The 20,215-nt window shown below is 43.6% G+C and overlaps 1 long non-coding RNA gene and 1 other non-coding gene across 3 annotated transcripts in view; both read left to right on the forward strand.

Moving 5' to 3' along the window:
- Positions 1–20,215, forward strand: part of LOC138066297 (uncharacterized) — a 40,572-nt gene that overhangs the window by 10,455 nt on the left and 9,902 nt on the right. For both annotated transcript variants that reach the window (XR_011139593.1, XR_011139594.1), the window contains exons 2-3: positions 13,002–13,074; positions 13,422–13,602. This is a non-coding gene — a long non-coding RNA (uncharacterized lncRNA). The remainder of the gene's footprint in view (positions 1–13,001; positions 13,075–13,421; positions 13,603–20,215) is intronic.
- On the forward strand, positions 1,059–1,132 carry TRNAN-GUU (transfer RNA asparagine (anticodon GUU)). The gene has a single exon. It is a non-coding gene; the product is annotated as a tRNA-Asn (tRNA).

The following is a 20,215-nucleotide window of genomic DNA, read 5'->3' on the forward strand; positions in this document are numbered from 1 at the left end:
CTTTTTTCAGTCTCAAAGAATATGGGAAAAATTGGAAAGGCTGAGGCATGGACAATACACGGTCAAGCTAAAGTTACTCAGTGGGTAACCTGACCAAGGTAACGAACGTACAAAATATGAGAGCTGGAATAAGAAGCTCTTGCGCTTACTCATGTTGGTGAACTGCTTCATTTCATGAGTGTGTTGAGAATTCTTGGTCCTGGGCTGCCAGAAACTCCACAATAACTGGTATCTGCTTGGAAAGGAGTTAGCACCCGTCTTGCGTAATGGATTGCTCGACTCTAAAGGTTACAGCTTGCAGCGGACAGAAGTGCAATCGTATAGAGCTTCATGGAGTCGTAAAGGAAAAAAAAATAAAGTAGCTGATTTTGTAAGACTTCCAGAGTGATTCAGACAATATAGTCTGTGACAGAAAAGGGGAAAGTATTCACATTTGAATGTGAAAACTTTGTATTTGATAAGTATAGATTTATTGTAAGATAATATTTGAAGTAAATTTTGATAAAGTAATGGGAGCGTTAGCTTTTCTTCATTGCTGTTGTCAGAGCCTTAGAAAGGTAAACAGAACTTATCTGCATACATTCAGTAAGATGCTGCCTATTTTAATAATCTAATCGTTCCCTGCAGTCGATTAAAATTACTTTGAAATACATTAATAGAGCAATTTTGCAATGATATTTGGGAATTACATTTTGGCTTGTATGTGTAATAGATGAATTAGTAACACTCGTGAAGAAGGTATTCTAACTCTTTGATTTGTGAATTTGTTTCACAGAAAATGAGTTGCCATGAGCAATGAATAATTGGGAATTAATCTTTCAGATTGGGTGATGAGAAGAAAATCAGTCACTTACACTGTTTTCTCTCCCCTCCCATAACACTTCGCAAGACTCAAATAAGATTTAAGGGTCAGGTGTTGTGTGTGTTCGATGTTGGTGTATTTTGGCTGCATAGTTCGCTGAGCTAGAGCGCGTAAGAAGGAGGTTGCGGTTCGCCGCCGAGACGCGTCGGGGAGGCTGCAGGACATGGCTTGCGCTGTAGCAGGGGTGGCCGCGGGAGTCTCTGTGGCGCAATCGGTTAGCGCGTTCGGCTGTTAACCGAAAGGTTGGTGGTTCGAGCCCACCCAGGGACGGGTCCCTCTTTTAGCTCTCCCACTTCCCCTCGCAACCCGCCGTCGTTTTGTGTGTGTGTGTGTGCGCGCGCGGGCGCGCGCCGGGGGGAGGATGTGCGATTAGCGCTGGCGGCTGTGCAGACGCCTTGTGCTTCGGAGCAGGGGGGCCCGCGGAGGGGAGCGGCGGCAGCGGCGGCCCCAGCTGCGGCGGAGGCCGCTCCCGCCCGCGCCTCGCCCTGGCAGGCAGCGATCTCGCCGCTTGCGACGCCCCTGCGCTTGGCGGGGCGAGGTGGTTGCCGGCGTGCGCCGCCCGCCCCCTTGCCCGGGCACGGCGGGGTCGCGGCCCTCCCTCCCTCGCCGCCCCTGCGGCGGGGCGGCCGGGCGCGCTGCTCCGCGGGCGGCGGGGGGTGCCGCCGCCGCCCTCCTCCTCCTCCTGCCCGGCCGCTGATGCTCGTTTCCCCAGTGCCCTGGGTCAGCCCGGGCCCGCGGGGACCGTGTCTTGTCGCCCGCGCCCGGCGGGCGGGAAGGGGCCGCTTTACGCCGAGCCCCGCGGTCTGGTTTTGGTCCCCGGGGCCGACTCTGAACTGACGGGCTGTCTGCGGGAGCTTGTTTACCCCTTTCTCCTGCAGTGGAAGATGCAACGGCAAATATCTTTTTTTGAACTGCATAACAATACTTACGATGATGCGGAGTAATTGGGATTTGCTTCAGGAGGCATTGCCTTTACAGCGCTCTGCTGCTTGCGCTGTTACCATCGGATAACCGGGCTGGAGCCGAGACTCCGGGGGGGGGGATGCCATTTGCAAAAAGGATTATTAGTTACTGTTTTATATGATTATCGTTGTTATCGTCACTGTTCATTAGTCTGCAAGTTAAAATGCACAAACAACTCCCCCCCCCTTCCTGACGGACGGAGGCAGCACAATTTTACAACCTTCACAACTGGTGCTAAAATCGTTGGGAAGAAACGACGCCAAGGAGCAATTTTACATAAGAGAGTCGATAGGAGGGGCGAGCCAAACCCCCTTGCAGCTGCCCGGATGGTCGCAGGCAGGGCGGCCGCGGCCGCGGAGCGCGCCGGCGCTGCGCTGTGCTGCGCTGTTCTGCGCTGCGCGGCCGCGGCCGCGGGCGGCCCCCCTGGCGCCGGCAGCAGCAGGGCTTTTCAGGCCCGTTTCCTGCTGCCGGCTGCGCTGCCTCTCCGGGCTCTCCCTGCCCGCGCGAAGCCGCTTTGCATAAATGAATGTTAAAAGCAATTACGTTGGGAGCGTCGCCTAAACGTATCAATTAGAAGTTGGCACCTTCACCGTATCTGAGCCCGTGACCTGATTCAAATGAGCATTTCAGTCGTGTAAAATGCGGCTGCCTTCCAGACCAACTTCTGCAAAGTCTGCTAGGATCTATTCACAGTGTATGGAAAACAGAATTCATATTAAAAATCTCTCCTTCCCCAGTGAAGTTGTATTTCACAGATCTCTCTTTTCAACTCGCCTGTTTTAAATAAAGGATATAGCCCTCTTAAAGGTCAGGCTATGCCATTGATTTACCGTTGATGACAAGATATGGCCCTCGCTAGCTAAGATACTGAGGAAAAGACATTTATTTAGAAACACCGAAGACTCATTTTAAGTAATAAACCCTAAATCGTTAACGTGTTGTATCTGCAGCAGTTCGCTGACATATTTTCTATATCATCTGGATCTTTCACATTTCAGTAAAACATTTTGAAAAATTGGCAGCTTGTGCCCGGCATCAGGGTAGGTGTAGCTCACTGCAGGACCCACCTAGTACAGTTACCAGTGCTTAACGTTCATAAATGTTTCCTGCAAAACAGTGGAATTTTATTTTAACCAGAGTCATTTAAATAAATCTCTTTCTTGCTATTTACATGTTGTTTGCACTGAAAAGATCAAACCCGGTAGCATTACATTCGCTGCCAGCTAGTGAAAGCATCGTAGGAGGATAGAGATTTAAAAAGCTGCATCTGTCTGTGGTTTCATTGCCTCACTACCATGTAGACATTAAAAGTTAACAGTAATCAACCTCCCCTTGTCCCCCCCCCAAAAAAATGTGAGTGTAAAACAGCAATGGCTAGAAAATCAGTAGCCATTTAGGAGCTAAAATTTGCAGCACTGATACTGCAGGAGGAAAGACAACCGATTGTGGGACCATAAAGCAAGTCCTGCTTTTTTTAGCAAGTCCCAGGATGGATTTTATAGAGGTGATTATTGTTGACGGACTATTGCTGAGGATTGTTAACGCTTCTTCCAGTTGTTGCATGGTGGTGTGTAAATGTGCACACACACGAGTGTTCGCACAGATACAGTGCACGTAGTGTGTCGAGAGTCACCTTATACGGGAGGACGCTCTTTCAAGTGCCACATCGCACGTCCAGTAATCTAAAGAGACGTTCAGGCAGTGCTCGATAAACTCATTTTGTAGAAGGGGAAAGTGCCTCATCCCATCTGCTCACTAACTAATTACGATTAAGGTTGCAGAAAAGGGAAACCTGATACATTTTTGGGAGAAGACAGGCAATCGAGGCTTTGTGTTAAGTAAGAAAAAAAAATTGTTCTTGGAGGTCAGTGAAGCTTTCAGTTATCAGCCATGGAAAAAGCTTTTAATAGCTGTGTAATGTACACAGATAAAACCTCTGGCTCTTAAATTAATCCATTTATCTATATTTAATTTAGAAGAAATACTGTTCGAAGTATAATAAGGGATTGCATCATTTTATACTTTTAGGAAGAAGTTGACACATTCGAAGTGACCTCTTAACAAATACCGAGCTGAATTCTAGCATTAGTATATATCAGTCTAAACCAATCAATTTGTAAAGCAGCTGGAGATTTAAGGGATGCTGTTGAAATGGCCGAAAGAAACCAGAATTACACAACGGTCAGAACAGGACAGCCTGGTGTTTGTGCGCGCAGCACAATTAATTCCTGTAAAAATAAGAAGAATACGCGGTGTGCTGGGGCTCTTTGTTCGCGCTGCTGCTCCGCTGCGGATTCCTGACCGAGGACGGAGGGCTGGCTCGGGCTGGGCAGCCGCCCCCGCAGCCCCGGCCAGAGGCAGCGGCTCCCGCCGCGCCTCGGCGTTAGCTGCGCGCCCGCCACCCGGCGAAGGCTCATCCCCTCCCGCCGCTGCCCGCGGCCGCTCCGCTCGCCGGGGCCTCGTGCGAAGGCGCCGCGGGCAGCGGGCTGCGCCCCGCCGGCAGCCGCCCGGCGCGGAGCCCCCGGCGCGGAGCCCCCCGGCGCTGCGCGGCGCTGCGCGGCAGGGCAGGGCAGGGCAGGGCAGGGCTGGGCTGTGCGGCCGGCGGCGCTGCGCGGCCGCCGCTGCCCTCGCCTCTGGGGCCGTGCGTGCGGGCTGCCGCCGCCGCGCTGCTCCCTCGGGAGCGCCGCGGGGGCGGGGAGGGCACGGCGGGGCCGCGGCGCCCCAGCCCCTCACCCCCTCCCTGCTTATTCCTACTCGGCTAACTGCGGGGGGGGGGGGGAGATTAAAAAAACAGAAAAGCCACCGTGCCCCCCGCGACGGAAACCCCCGGGCGAGGCGGGCCGGGCGGCGGCTCCGCGGGGGGCGGCCCGGCCCGGCCCGCAGCTGCTGCGCCGCGGCCGCCCGCGGAAGCGGAGGTGCGGGCGGCGGGGCCGCTGCCCCGCGCGGCGGCGCGTCGCGCGTGTCCTGCCCGGGCCGGGCCGGGCCGCGCCTCGCGGGTCGGGGCACCGCAGCAGCGGCCCGAGGGTGGGCTCCTTTCCTGCCCTGGGAATAAAGGGGTTTTGAAGGGAACGCCGCGGAACTGTAGCCAGGATTCAGTGGCCTGAGAGGCAGATTCGGTGCGGGGTAAAACATCCGTCCTGCCCGGAAAGATGCGGGTCTGGGATATCTGAAACGGGAGAACTGGAGCTGGCAGAAAGGGTGCAGAAAACAGCCATCTTGAATATTTTAATCTCTGGCAAGTGTTTCTTTGGAACAAAATGGATGTTGGAGGGAAGCAGCGTAGTTAACGTTACTGTAGCCTTCCCCTCCTAGCACGGTCCCTCTGGCAGAGCTCAGCTGGCACCAAGCGAGGAGGCTGGGAGGAACCCCGCTGCCTTTCATCTACCTGCAATGGCAATAAATCATCAGAATATGAACACTGTGGTCTGGAGATTTAGTACCTCTCTAAGTGAGGGTGCTTTTTTACCCACGATTTGTATTGATTTGTTTGCATCAATACAAGTCGCATGGAATACTGTAAAAACACTTTCAGAGCTCATTCAACGTAAACAAACAATTGCTCTATATTCACCAAGAATACATTTGTAAAGATTTTTTATTTTTAACGCTACGCTGCGTTGTTATTGTCGCTCAAGTCAAAGGAGATAGTCCTACTGATTATCCTGGAAATTGGATCAGGCCCTGGGTTGAGAGTTTGTTGTCTATTCATGGTATGAACTATTAGTCTAAGGATTCACTGTTTGGCCATAAAAATCACTCTAGGCTGAAATTAGGCTTAGAAAGTCCCCAGGATTTTTTCCACTTTTACTAAAATGGATTAACAGCTGTCTTTTTTTTTTTTTTTTTTAAACAAACTGATGGTGAAAACAAATACAGCATGCTGGTTTCAGATGCTGTTTGTTTTTATGTAACTGCAGAATAGCTTTTCTTTTTGTACTAAGAATTTTAAGGCCATTAGTGCTGGTCAGGCCTTTCCATATTTTAAAATAAACTATAAAAAAAACTCATCAACAACAACCAGCAAAGAGGGGTGTGAGGTAAAAGAGACAGTAAGCTGGTGGTTCAGATACACAGACTCAGGCTTGCTCCATATGGGTAGTTATTTATTTATTTATTTTATTTTCGTTGTTTGCTTACTTTGGGCCTACTCCTTCTGTAGATAAGCTCAGCAGAAACAACTCAGATAAAAGCCAAAGACAGCTAAGAAAAATAAGGCAGAGATGGCTGGAGAGCACTGACTAAAAATTAAGAAATTGGATTGCAAGGCAGAACTGCCTGATTTTATTCATTTACTAATAAATGTCGATTTAGGCAAAAGACCTAATCCTGGCTGCTTAAATAAGGTTCTTGTTAGGAACTGTATTCCTCTTAGTAAAGTTTCTAAATTTTCAGAGTATTTTCACATGCTGCATACACAATTCCAGGTTATTTCAGTACCTTGATACAGATTTACTTGGCGTATCTGAACATTTCTGCTTTAATCTCTCTGTGCCATCCTTTCCCCTATGGCTTGATACATAAAAATGTATTTATCGTCTGTCATTTGGGTCAGAAGGTACCATGAAGTCAGGCAGCTTACTAGTCACTTTATACAATTGGAGCATGTAGAAATCTCAAAAGAATACTATTTTTGAAAAGCAGAGAGAGCAAAATTACTAAAATTCAAATGACAAGATCCATCAGAGACAAAAATTAAAAACTTGTGTTTGTAAGAAGAAAAATGCATAGACTAGAAACAATAGCATTGAAGAGCTGACATTGACTTCTTAAAGGACATCTCTTATGCTAAAAATGAAAACGACACTTTGTTAGCTCAGATTGCTAGTGTTAGCTAAGGAACAGGAAGACCTCAACTAGATTAAATAATCCTGTGAATTTTTTAGATTGCTATTGGGCCCAGAGAGGAAAGCCATATCCAATTTATTGACAGCTTAAGGAACTGCATTTAAATGTCACGAAACTCCGGTTTGTGCGGGAAAGGTATGTAGGATTCCAGAGAGAAATCAGGGCGCAAAGAAGGACTAAAGACTTTAGATAGACCTTTTTGTTCTGTTTGTCAAACGCAAAGGACAAAGAAATGTGATTAAAGCAGGTAAGTTGCAAATGTCAATTTAACGTTGACTCAGAAGATGCTTTTGCCTGAAATAAATGGATTCCCAGGAAAAGACAAACGGATTAATATTTTTCAGTAAAATAAAGCTTTATGCATAAATATATACCTAATATACCTAAAGCAGTGTTATATGAGGCAGGCTCAGACTTTTTTTCCTCTGTTAAATATTATATCCCTTTACCATCATCATAAGCTTTGGTGACAAAGCCTGAGAGCCAGATAGTGCCTTGCTACGCGCAGGTAGACAGGCAGAGCGGAAGGAGCAGGAATACTGCCAGCCCCAGCTTGCAGAAGGGCAAGGAAAATCTGGCTGCTTGCAAGAAACTGAGGCCCAAGGAATTAGTGATTTCATATTTTACTCTGAATGGACAGGGCAGTCTGGCTATTTTGTTTTCTTGTCGGGTCACTTCCACACCAAACTCTGCAAACAGCTCCTAAGTGCTTAACAGAGTAGTGCATATATTGGTAAGGAATCACTGGTCTACAAGCTGAGGGCTGTTTGTAACTACGTCTGTTTAGAAATCGGTGTAGTTAAATTGGGGATACTGATAAAAGGGTAATCATGAAGTGGTGTGGTAAAATGGTAGAAAACCTACAGAGATCAGTTTTGGTCTCCTTTTCTGGTCACAGATTACCTGCAAACATTTCTGATTTTTTATCAGACGTGTATTGTTCAGATTACTTGTCAAATTATTTCTCTAAATATTTCTTGTTCTATAGCTCACTGAGAATAGGCAGTTACAATTAGCTGCTATTCACAACTCAGATGTTCAGTTTTACTTGGGCACATAGTTTATTTGACATTGTTTTTTCTTGGGCAAAATAAATATTCTGAAACTCAAAAATTATTTTAACAAATATTTTCTGTGATTTGCTTAGCATCAGCAGAGTGGAAGCGATACCAAAAAAGTTGTGTGCCGTTAAACAGACTGTGCTTGGTACTGTTGGGCCTCACACGGTTGGTGGCCCCTAGGTACTTTGAAAATAAATGGGAGATAAAACAAGTAATTAATGATGTACAAAGTTCTGTAGTTAGACAGATACTTGGGAAAAAAAGCTCTACTCATTTGGCTTTAGTATTTGCTAATGTGTTCAGGTTTTGACCAGCTTTAAGTTAAAGTGAAAAAAAACCAAGTACTTTTTCATTTTCTCCTGGGCAGCCTAAGTCTCCTGCGAAGGTGGAGCCTCCCCACAGAGGTCAGCCTGTCACTCGCAGCAACCGCAGGGGCTGTCCTTGACTTCTCTGTTATGAATAGTTCGCTCCCAGTTTGTAACTTGTTCCGTTATGTTTTTTTTTCACAGCTTAAAAAACAAGGTTCTTCTGTATGCCTAACCAAAATATTTCCCTTTTTTAGGCATAAGACCTAGCACTTTCTTTTACTACTGTCACACACTTTAAAATCACAGATATGCTGTCTGGAAAGGTAATAATTAGGAGTTTATTGTGGAAAGAAGATAAGATTGGCTGCAGTAAAGATTTATTATCAGAAAATGAATAGCCTGGTTTTCAAGATTTAAGAGACTTGTACAAATTACCTGTTGGGCAGTTTTTTTTTTTTTTTTTTTTTAGTTTCCAGTTCACATTAGCACAGAAAGAACCATTTGGGGCCTATTACCCAGCATTTGGAAAGTTTTTTTGTAGTGGAAAAAATTGTAAGGGATGTGGAAATGAAGACTCATCTGGCTAGTAGTTGTTCATAAAATTCTTAATGACTTCAGCAGCCTTAGACGAGGCTATTGGGGATGGGCTGGGATTGGAGGGAAACTACTAGGCTTGTTTAATGGAGGATCCACAACATGTGTGGTGGTGAAAAGTGAAGACATAGGGGTTTGGAAACAGAAAATGAAATTCTTCCATCTATCTGTGGCTGGGTCGATACTGTCTCTTTTACAAATGTTTCTGTATTGTAAATTGCAAGGAAAAAAGAGTAGTTCTAATGCACAGGACATTGTGGGGAGCTTGGATTATGCATAAGAGACTTAGGGTTTTCCTGCAAAGGCACTTTATAATTTTATAAATGCAAATTTCCTGCTGTAGTTTACAGATTTATGTAAAGACTATATTCCTGAATGAAATTGTTTTCAATTTTGTTTGTGTTGCTTGGTGGAGGGCTTCTTTAGCTAAAATCACAATGCATTTTCCTTAAAATTGTGACAACTGTTTTATATGGCAAGGCTGCTTTACAGCATTTCTAGAGGCTTTTAAAACATACTTCAGTAATTTTACTGTTACTCAGACATCTGTGTGCTTTTAACTCGAGGTTGATTCTGTTGGTCTCGGGGTAGCTCCGCTGACTTTGGTGGTAATATATGAGGGACAAATCTAATTTATGGTTGTTTTGACAGTTGGCTTGAAAAGTGGACTGACAGAAGAAGAATTCATTTTAAAGAAGCCCTGCGTAGTCAGTTCTGGTCTTGTCTGTGTACTACCCTGAACACATGCTAGCGCGGCAGGGCAGTTGTGAGTAATGTTGCTCTCCAAAATCCATGCTGCTTTTCATTGAACGTACTTGAATCTTGTTTCTCTGTAAGAAAATGTCGGGGACTTCATCTTAGTCTCAGGGGGCTGAAAGGACTAATCCTGAAGGTGAGGAATACGTTCATACTTCCTACAGGAAGAGGAGGTGCATTTTAGGAGAAAGCAGATCATCGTGCTCTTGAGGAGAAAATCACTTGCAACTCAGCCATTAAGCTGCCGTATGCAACATCAGCTTTCGGCTCTGCCAGCTTGGTGGGTATTTCTTCTAGCACTGGAAGGAGATGCACAAACATGTTGAAATGAGAATACCGAATCCGAGCGCCAGAGCGAGGTCACAGAGCTCTGCCTGTCCTGGGCAGGTGTGGGACGTTTGCTGCCGAAGCCTAAGTAGAAGCTGCAGCATAGCTGAGCCCCCCCCGACATGGGACGGCCCTTGTTATCCTTACCTTTTGGGAGGTATAGGACCCGCTGAACATGCCACAAAATCAGATTTTTTTCTTTAACCTTTAATGGTTATGAGTTGAATCCTGTTCTCTCTCTCCCTCTGACTTTATTTGCATTCCTTTCAAAAGAGGCGCAGGTTTTGGCCATGCCGTTATGAATCCATGGAAGAACAACAGCTTTTTCAAATGATCCAGCAGTCCTTACGCGTCCCTAAGAGTGATTATTTCTGGGGTGTGGGATTTTGGATCGTCTGCTCTTACAGACAGCAATCTGAATTGTTCTCTTTGGCCTTTTTGAAGCAGGGATCTAGATGTCATATTAGTTCAGAAAGCTCTGCCCATGTCTTTGATGGTAAATAAAATAACGTTATCAAGAGGCGTAGGCGAGCACACGCAAGCTGAGGAATGGGAGGCTGGCTTTGCTTTCCCGCAGACCCGAATCGCTTCTCAGATACCAGAGGCAAAACCTGACAAAGCCCAAGCCTTTAATCTTGTTGCTTGTTGAGCCCCAAGAAGAGGGGAACGCGTTTGCTTTTGTGGCGAGCGCGTCGTCGGTGCCCGGCGTACAGCCGCCTGTTCAGCCACCAGCACAGCGAAACAAAAGCACCTTCGATGCCGTCGCCTTTCCTGGCCGCTGTTCGGTGCATTCGGTGATGAGTTTTTGCAGCGCAGGTCAGGTGATGCCGGCATCCCTGCTGTTCCTGCCCGCTCTCAGTGCCTGTGAATTAGCTCTTGTGGAGGCAGCGTTTCCTGTCAGTGAGTGACAAGAGCGCTGTCTCTCGCAAGATGCATTTTCTCACTCGCTTTCTCTCCCCTTCTTCTCTCTTCGTTTTCCCTTGGTCTCTCTGCTGGCTTCTGCGTCCGAGATCCCTGACTCGCTTTGTTTTTTCCCTCCCTCTCTCCTCTCCCTTTTCTTTCTTCTTCCCCCCCTCCTTTTCTCGCATTCGCTCTTCACTTATTTTTCTCTCTATTATCTTTCCTGTCCTCCTCTGCATTCTTTCAATCCCAGCAGGGCTCGCGCATACAAATTGACCCCCTCCCAGCCAGTAATGTGATCGAAGCTCTTTGTGGCTCCTACTATCTCTATGGTAACTATCAGGGGGGTCTCCCGAGTGGTGGCCGACCCAACGGGCTGGCCCACATACTGTGCTCTTGCTAACGCCGCACACTGGCCACATGGGCTTGACTGCTCATTTAAAACTACTTATTATTAAAAAAAAATACATATCACTACCTTAAAGAGCTTAAACCGAGCAAACTGACCACACGCTGGAGCGCAAACAGTTTGGGGGGTTCTCAGGTTTTCGAAAAATTGTTCAGAGCTGCTTTCTGTGGCAGATGTGTTGCTGGTTTTTAACCGTTAGACAGTATGCTGGTGTGCTGGCTGCTGCATATCCCCTGCAAACAAGAGTTGCATCGGAAAAATGAGTGTCCGCGTGGTAATGGTAGCCGTTAGCAGCGTAGTAGCCGTGGTGATAACCACTAGCACAGCCTCGGATCCCGACGGAGTGCGTAACACAGGTCTGCGTGTTTTAAATGTTATGAACACGTGCTTTTCCCTTTGCCAGTCAGAGTATAGCGTACCTTTCCAGGTGGCTGCTGTATTAGAGGTATTAAAAACGAAAACGTGGGCAAGCGTTGTGCTACTACGTCCACGGACTGGGGTCTGCGCAAGCAGGAAGCAACCGTAGGGTCTGACTGCAGGCAGCACTGAAAACCTGCGGTGGGGACAGAAGAAACGACTCCGTCCGTCCCTTTGGGCTGTAATGCACCCCTTAAAAATGCCACTGAGGCCAGTGGGAGTGTGCGGAAATGGAGAAGGCATGAAATCTAAGGCCGTGTGCGTTACACCCAATCCGTTTGCTCAAGAGAGAAGAAACTAGCCCTAGAGATTTTGAAAAGCGTAAATTAGCGCTACAAAATTAATTTGATTCAAATAGTTTTGGAAATTATTATTTATGCAGTACATAAAATATTAAAAATGTATTTCCTGTCAAGACTGTACTCCAAACATTGGTCTATCAGCCACGATGATTTTTTTCCCCAAAACAAATGCATCTATACTCCTTATGTCTAGAAAAGTGATTCTATTTGTAACTCTGTCTGTTAATCCCATTAATAGCATCTGCGTATAGGCAGGAATAATTAAAAGCTATCAGAAATTTTTGCAAGTTTTACTTGACTTTTTAAGCTAAATTCTGTTTGATTTCTCATATAGCTCTGTAGAAATTTCTGAAATTAAATCAGCCAGCCATACTGTATATACTATACATAACACTATATATGCTATATATAATCCATTATATGTTATATTATCCTATCCTATAATCCATTATATATTGCCAAACCACTTGAGATGTGCAATGTTAATCAGTTAACTCCACTTTACTAGCCTTTCTGCCGATTGAAAAAATACTACAAAATCAACACCATCCTATTTTAATCTCTAGAACCTTACAAACAACAACACTTTATTGTTGATGCTGAAAACACTGCTTTGCCCAAATCCTTAGAAAGAATAAGAAGAAGCTTCAAAAGATGATTATTAGATTTTTTCAACTGGCTGCATAATCTATATTCACAGCTTTTTAAATTGTTTGGTTGATTTAAATATATATTGATTGTGAGTTTTATATCTACCTAGCTTTGAATACATCACAGTACATAAACTGTGCGTTTTGCTGAAATCCAGTCAGCAGTGAACTGGTTAACACTGTGGGCATTTAAGTGGTCATAATTAACAGTTCATTAAGATGAATGGAGAAAGTTCTCGCTTAGCAATACTATTGTTTAATTCTGTCTGTTTACAGACTCAACAAGACAACAGTGTGTGGGTTGACATTGTCTAGGTTTTTGCACCAGGGAAGTTAGAAATCACATTTTAAAATAAATTGAAGCCTTAGATTAAAAAAAAAAAAAAGAACAAGCAGCCCCCTCCCCCCCCCCCATGGGAAATACATTTCCTGCTTTAGAGGATTTCTGTTGTCCCAGGCCGATGGAGATGTGAAAAAAATAGCAAAATCATAAAAAGATAGCAGATTTGAACAAGAGGGTTTGATACTAACTGCCATTTTGTTGTCCTCTGAACAAATCCGTCTAAACAAAGACCTCACTATACTTAATCACCTCTCTGTTTCACAGTGACTTGCGTCAGCAATGGAATTTGTGTTGAGTTATTAACGCGGATGCAGAAGAAACTCATCTCTACTAACCTGTAAGGATTCTGCTCATTCTGATGGATGACTGCTTTTTTACTTTGCTTTATATTTTGTCTGAATATATAATGCTAAATTTGTTAAGTGCTTAACATTTTGTATAAAGCCCACTATTAATATAATTCATAACATAATATTATTCATGTTCATCACTGAAAATATGAAATAGGCCACAAACTCAAGCCGTCAACCTAAAATTATCATGAAATATTTTATTTGTCTTTTGCATGTTGAGTCCCTAAGATTTCACAAGAATGATTTTCAGCCTTCTCTCTAGAGCTGTGAGGTTGGATATTTATTTTATTAAAAGGAAGCTCAGTTTTTCATGTAATCTCTTGGTTCCAAGCTCTGAGGCTTTAAGAAAATCAGCAGACGTTTCCAGACTCGCAACAAAATCATGGGAGTTGCTAACTTGACGTTATTGAAGAATGCACCTTTCTCAGCAAGTTTGAAGTCAGACCTCTCCGAGACCTGGGGCAGGCCCAGTCAAAGAATTCACTATTTGAACAAGAAACTTTTCAGTGAAGGTAAAACAGTGAAACTGTTTAGTGAAGCCTATAATTTTGAAGTTATATGCAGTTCTTTTATTTAGAAGGTCTCCATTTATAGGTACAATTATTTCCTTGTAAATGATTGTGAGTGTAATTAATTATAGGCAATAAATTGTAAGTGCATTTCATAGCTCCTATATGTCTAGGTGTATGACAGCACTCCGAAATGAGGCAGTAAAAAACAGTGAGGAGCAATAGAACGATCAGTCATTGGACCTATATTTCATTCTTTATTTTGGTACCGGAGGGCCTGAAAATAATTTGACTAATACAACTTTCATCTGAAAATGTTTTAATTATTAATGTGTATATAAATTAATGAAAATATTTTGGCAAACATGTTTTGGTCTTAAATGCAGGAATGTTTGCTAAAAGTTCATCTCAAAATGCAAATTTACAATTATGTTGTCTATTCTTGTTAGAAACAACATGGGTGTGAGTGAATATGGTTTTGCATACCTTGTAGTTTGGATTTCTTGTGCTTTTAAACACAACTTTGAAACTCTAAATATGTCAGTGCTGTTTTTCTAAATTAGTGTTCACGTTCTCAATAAGAACTCTTAATGTTAATTTTAGCAAGAATTTGTGTAGATTAAATTTAAATCAGGCCATAATACCTTACACATTTTAATATTAAAAATGCATCTGAAAAAGCCAGAACGATTCCTGAAGACTCGTTGTAGGAAATCTCCTTTTATCCTGTTTCCCTTACAAATTGGATTTAAAGAAAAGAAAGGTAAATGTCATCAATTTAATAAGTTACCTTTTTAAATAAGTATTTAAAATTATTTTAGCAGCTTGAGTCCTTTTCTCTGCTTAATACAAATTGTTAATGTTTAGAAAATATTACAACTGGGAACAGTAGCATGACTAAATAGGAAGGAGGATTTCATACCGTAGGCCCTCAGTAAAACTGCTAGTCAATTTGTTAAATGAAATCATTGATTTAATTGACTGAAAATGTAATCCAAAATATTAGGGGAGACATACTTGGAGATGAAGGCCATGTTTGAACAGTGGTGGAGCTCTTCCTCATTAAACTTGAAATCCAGCATTTAAGTTCTGGTATCCTTCTTTACCTGCTTGACCCACTGTCATTTTTAGACTGAAAAACTGTGCTCCAACAGACGGGGAGAGCTAGGGAAGAGGTTAGTGGTCGCTGAGGAGGCGACGGCTGGAGCGCAGCCCTGGCAGCGGTGGCTGGGCGGCGAGCTGCCACCCCGCGCGTGCCTGGTGTCTGGCAAAAATTGTGTTTGTTTTATGGTGGGTACCTCATCTCCATCCTTGAACGGAAACGGTCGTTGCTGCTGTGTTTATGCTGCATTCAGTGCCGCGAGTGCATGGGAGCAACGTGCCTGCTAGAGGAAACTCGGGGGTTCGGCACGCCGCGGGCCTGGGGTTGCTCAGCTGCTGTCACCGAGTGGCAGTAGTTAAAGGCATTCACAGAACAAAAAATCTAGAGTTAAGGGATTTTCTGGCAATAAGATAGTCAGCTCCCGACTTCTCAGAATCACAGAATCGTTGAGGTTGGAAGGGACCTCTGGAGATCATCTAGTCCAACCTCCCTGCTCAAGCCGGGTCCTCTAGAGCATATTTCTCAGGATCACATCCAGACGGGTTTTGAATATCTCCAGCGAAGGAGACTCCACTACCTCTCTGGGCAACCTGGTCCAGTGCTCTGTCACCCTCACAGTGAAGAAGTTTTTCCTCAGGTTCAGATGGAACTTCCTGTGGTTCAGTTTGTGCCCGTTGCCTCTTGTCCTGTTGCTGGTCACCACGGAGAAGAGTCTGGCCTCATCCTCTTGACACTCCCCCTTCAGATACTTATACACGTTGATGAGATGGCCTCTCAGTCTTCTCTTCTACAGGCTGAACAGGCCCAGCTCTCTCAGCCTTTCTTCACAGGAGAGGTGCTCCAGTCCCCTCATCCTCTTTGTAGCCCTAGACTTGCAGATTCGTATGCCCCTAGGAGAGGGTTTGGAGAGTCAGTCTTGGGCTTAGGCGATGGTATCCGCCCCACTGGAGCTTCTGGATGCTGGTTGCTTTTCAAGACCTGGTGACTGCTTCACAGCTGTATCTTTGGAGCCCGTGTGAGTTGTAGCAGGACCACAAGCTATTTCTCCTCCTGCATGCGGCAGCTGGAGTGAGGAGGTGATTGATCATGATTGCTCAGTCTGTTACAGAGGTGGTAGGCTTGTAAGGGAGCTCACCGGTCGTTGCCTGTGTGGTATTTAGTTTTAAGATTTGTGTTTCCCAGTCTATTGCTTTCAGTAATATATAATCTTTTTGTAGGGGCATCTTGCCAGGAGCCTGAGGGCTGAATGTAATATGAATACATTTTTTTTCCTGTAAAAAAGTAAAGGCATATTTTGCTTTTCATTTTACTTGATACCATTCTTTGATCATTCTTGTTTTGTGTCACTGCTTTCATTCATCTCTAATTGCACTCGCTGCTAGCTTCAGCAACAAGCTATAGATGCTTTTTCCTTCTTGATTGGTACAGTAACTGACCACAAATCCTTTGCCTTTCCCAGATCATAAGCAACTGGTTTCCACAGATTAGGAGCAGCCTGGTTGCACCGTGTTTCGTAAATGTTCATCTTAAAATGTAAAGAAATACAGTGTCTTTGGGACAGCTTTCAAGAACCTGCCATGGTAACACCAGTCTTTAAATGATGATGTTAAAATGTCAAAGAAGAGAGCAGCCATATGTGAGGTCAGGAGCCTCACTGGTGCGTAAAGCAGCCAGCCTGAAAGGCAGCTGTGGACTGGGGATGAACGAGGGCTTGCCCTGGGAGAATCCCACACAGGAAGGACACCTTGAGCAGCAGCACTTCTTCCCGAGAGCACAGTCACTGAGCTGGTAGGCATGTTGTGGGCTGTGCTGCTTGTAGGAAGGAGAGAAATACAGTATTTTAAATGCCCACTGGCTTTGCCTTTAACTTTTAATGGCTAGGCTAAAAGAGTTGTTTGCAATCAGATTCCACTCCTTAGTCAAATCCAGCTTTACATTTTAAAACAGCAGAATTTTACTAGTTTCCTTGGGTAGCTATTCTGCAAGCCTTTAAACACATCGTCTAAACTCAAGAAAAAGCTCATATGAATTCTGGTGAATTTTGGAACAGGCTGAGAAAGTGGATATTTATGAGAATGGTAGAGTGTATTTATTTTTGATATAGGATCTGCAGGTTTCTGTCATGTTTTTTTTAAATCTTCCTCCTTAGGGCTCTGTTAGGCCTAGCTCTGCACTTTTCTTTAAGTAAGAGGAAGGAAAAGAATTTGGAAAAGTCTCATGCTTGTATGGGACTCATCTTACTTAAACTGGAGAGTTGCACAAATATGGCACAGAGTTGTGGATCTTAATTTATGTCAGGGTTATGGTGATGTTTTTGAATGCTATGGATTTTCTATATGCTGTAAAAATCAATTAGACTTACGCAGCTTGATGTAATTGTATCAACTAATCATTTGGTGTATTAGGGCACGATGCAGGCTTGCCTAAAAGAGACAGGGTATTTTTTGCAGAAGACAGGCAATAACTTTTGAAAAACCAAAAGGCAGTTAGCATGTGTTACAAAAGAAAGGATACTGTTCGAATGCAAGAGTACTCTCAGCGAATACGCGTTTTCTCCTCTGTGTGTAATGACTGACAAGTGATCGCTGATCCTTAGTGCTTGAATGTGGTATGGGCAATCCCGTACTGATTATTGCTATAAGCAGGACGGTACAGATTGTGCTTTTGCCTCTGAGCCAGCCACTCGACTGGATCTGCGTTCTCTAAACATTACTTTCTGTAAGCCGAAAAAAGATGACGCTAAATGATAGTGCTATCCCTGTTTTACAAAATTACAGTGTGTTTTTTTAGTAATGATAATTTTTTTAATAATGGTTTGAAGGTACTGGAGACCAGCATATTTTTTTGCATTTCAGACTTGAAATTTCCAACAGTTCACTGTAATGTATGTTACCTAGGAATGCTTTTCTAAAGGTCAGTTTAAGGTCAGCTATCTAAAATATATCCTAATGCATGAGCAGGGTTTGGTAGTATCTGTTGTAGTAATAAATGAATCGTTGCTTGCTTTCAGGACTAGGCAGAAAATTAACTCTGTGTTTGTGTGATGTTTTTTCATTTTGCTAGTCATAGGTTCAGGTCTCACAGGTTGATACAGTTTGATTTTAAACTCTTGTTTTAGGTAAAATAGACTTTATTTTCTGCAAAGGACAGTCTAAAACATGAGATTTGTCAGGGCTGCTGTAGCATCTGTTATGTGTCTCTGGGACATACCAGCATGTTATGCAGTTGGATACCTTTGCTTTCATAGGATGGATTGATTCTTCCAGTGCTAGCGTTGTGTATAGGTGCCTGCAGATGTCGAGGGCTTATTTTGTGTTCCCAGTCGGTTTCCAAAGCGCAGTGAAGTTTCTGTAAACTTATTTAATGAATGTAGACCACCTATTTCTCAACAAAACTTCAGTAGCCACCAGAAGTGAAGACAAGACCTGGCTGTCTTCTTGGTATTGATACTTAAAATTCACTGTAGAAATTAATTGTCGTTGTTTTTTTAACAAGCTGTTTTCTTTCTTTTTCTTTTTTTTCAAATCAGCCCACTGAGCTGTTTTTGAATTCCAGTCCATTCTGTTCATAGAGTAAGGGAAGGAAAAAAAAAAAGAATAATTGGTTCCTGGTGAACAAGAGGTTAATTTTAACTGATGTCTCCTTGTCTGCGTGTTCAGAGGAAGGGCCATGAGAGAGAGAAAGGGATGTTTGGGAGACAGAGAAATGGATGTCTTTGAGAAGACTGTGCTCCAAAGTTAGGAGAAGTCTGGGTTGAAACTCAAGCTAGAGAGTTTTTGTTTTCTTATGTCAATTTATTTTTCTTTCTTGCTGTAAATATTAATTTTAAAGAAAAGCATGAATAATGATTTGTTTTCTTGTTAAGAAAAAAATGAGTGATGATTCTGTGTCATAAAATTTCTTGCCACGTTTGTTCTGAAGAGAGGAAAGAGGGTGGCTTCAAGCTTTGTGGCATGTCTAGTTTATGTAACTTTTAGATTTGTAGAGTGTAACCACATGTGAAAGAAGGGCAACTGAAAGATACGGCGATTGTAAATCTATCACCTACTCTGCAAGATTTACTGATGGGGTATTTGGATCTCTTCCTAAAACTATTGCTGTGGAAATTTTTGAGGAATTGATGCCGTGCTATTTACTAGCTGAATGATTTGGTGTGGGGTTCTCTTCAGGCAATGCCAAGTGACTGGTTTCACCTTGAAATGTTGTGATCCATGTTAGGCCTGGCTTTCTGAAAATTGTTTGTCTTTACTAGCAGATGCTGGAGGAAGATCAGAGCTCTATTAACCTATTTACAATTAAGGCTTATGCATGACTTACTCAGAAAAAATCTAAACTTGAAAACAAAAAAGGTTAAAAAGTTATAGAACAAATGACTGAATAGAGGCAATCTGGTTTTAATTAACTATAAAATTGGTTGCAAATGCTTTCAAAAACTTCTAACATTATGCTTTGGGAAGCTGCTATTTTGGAAGCTCTGGCCCGGTGGCACGGCTCTCCAGGGAGGATCTGAGCGGTGGAAACGCGACACTTGTGTGCGCGATGAGTGCCAGTGCCCTCTCAGGAAAGATGGCTCTCCCCAGAAGTTGTCGAGCCCAGGACTCTGTCTGGTGGTTGCCTGCCCAGGAGAGTCTAGCTTGCTTTAAGTGAGTGTGTCTTAACTCCTATTCAGTGCTTCTGCTGCTGAGAAAATTCAAATCATACGGTGTTTCCTCACTTAGAGACACTTCTCGCAGTCACCTGAGGGCCCAAAACAGAATTACTCACCTCATTGTGCACTGTCCCTCCTGCACATTATTTAATAAAGTGCATTTGATCATTAGCGTATGGGTTTATCGTATAGAAATGAATTAGTTACCTTTCTAGAGCTGCCAATAACATGGTATTACTGTGTATGTGCAATATATATGGAGACTGAAAGAAAGAGAGTGGAGAAGGGTGAAGTAGTTGAGGAAAGGACACATTATCAGATGTTGCCACTGCAACACGTTCTGCAAAATGTTGCACATCTTTTAATGCAGAAAAGAACAGAATTTTTTCCGGGGAGTTGGAATGCTTGGCTGGTTTATGAATTCACAAAATCACAGAATTGCAGAAGGGCTGAGGTTGGAAGGCACCTCTGGAGATCATCTAGTCCAACCCCTAACTGATCTCCAGTTATTAACTGTGACTGACAGTGGTGACATAGCACAAGAAAGGCTGTTGGTATTTCCAGAGCTGTCAGTATTTCGGATTATACTAGTTTATTGTAGATGAACATCCAGTCAACCAGTCCTAAATACCTAAGTAACTGAGATTTGCTTGTAATTAGTAGAAATACTGTGTATATTTGCCAGTTTAGGCTGCGAATTCTAATTTCTGATGAATTGTTTCCAACATGTCCATGGACAATATAAAAAATGTGTTTGTGACAGAACCCTATGCAAACTGAGCTGTTTTTCTGGGATTAAAAAGAGTTGAATGTTTAAAATAGTTTCTGGGGAGCTGTGTTGCTAGGTATTTAGTTTTTTCTCAAAA

Source organism: Struthio camelus, chromosome 2, assembly GCF_040807025.1.
Source record: "Struthio camelus isolate bStrCam1 chromosome 2, bStrCam1.hap1, whole genome shotgun sequence".
NCBI lineage: Eukaryota > Metazoa > Chordata > Aves > Struthioniformes > Struthionidae > Struthio > Struthio camelus.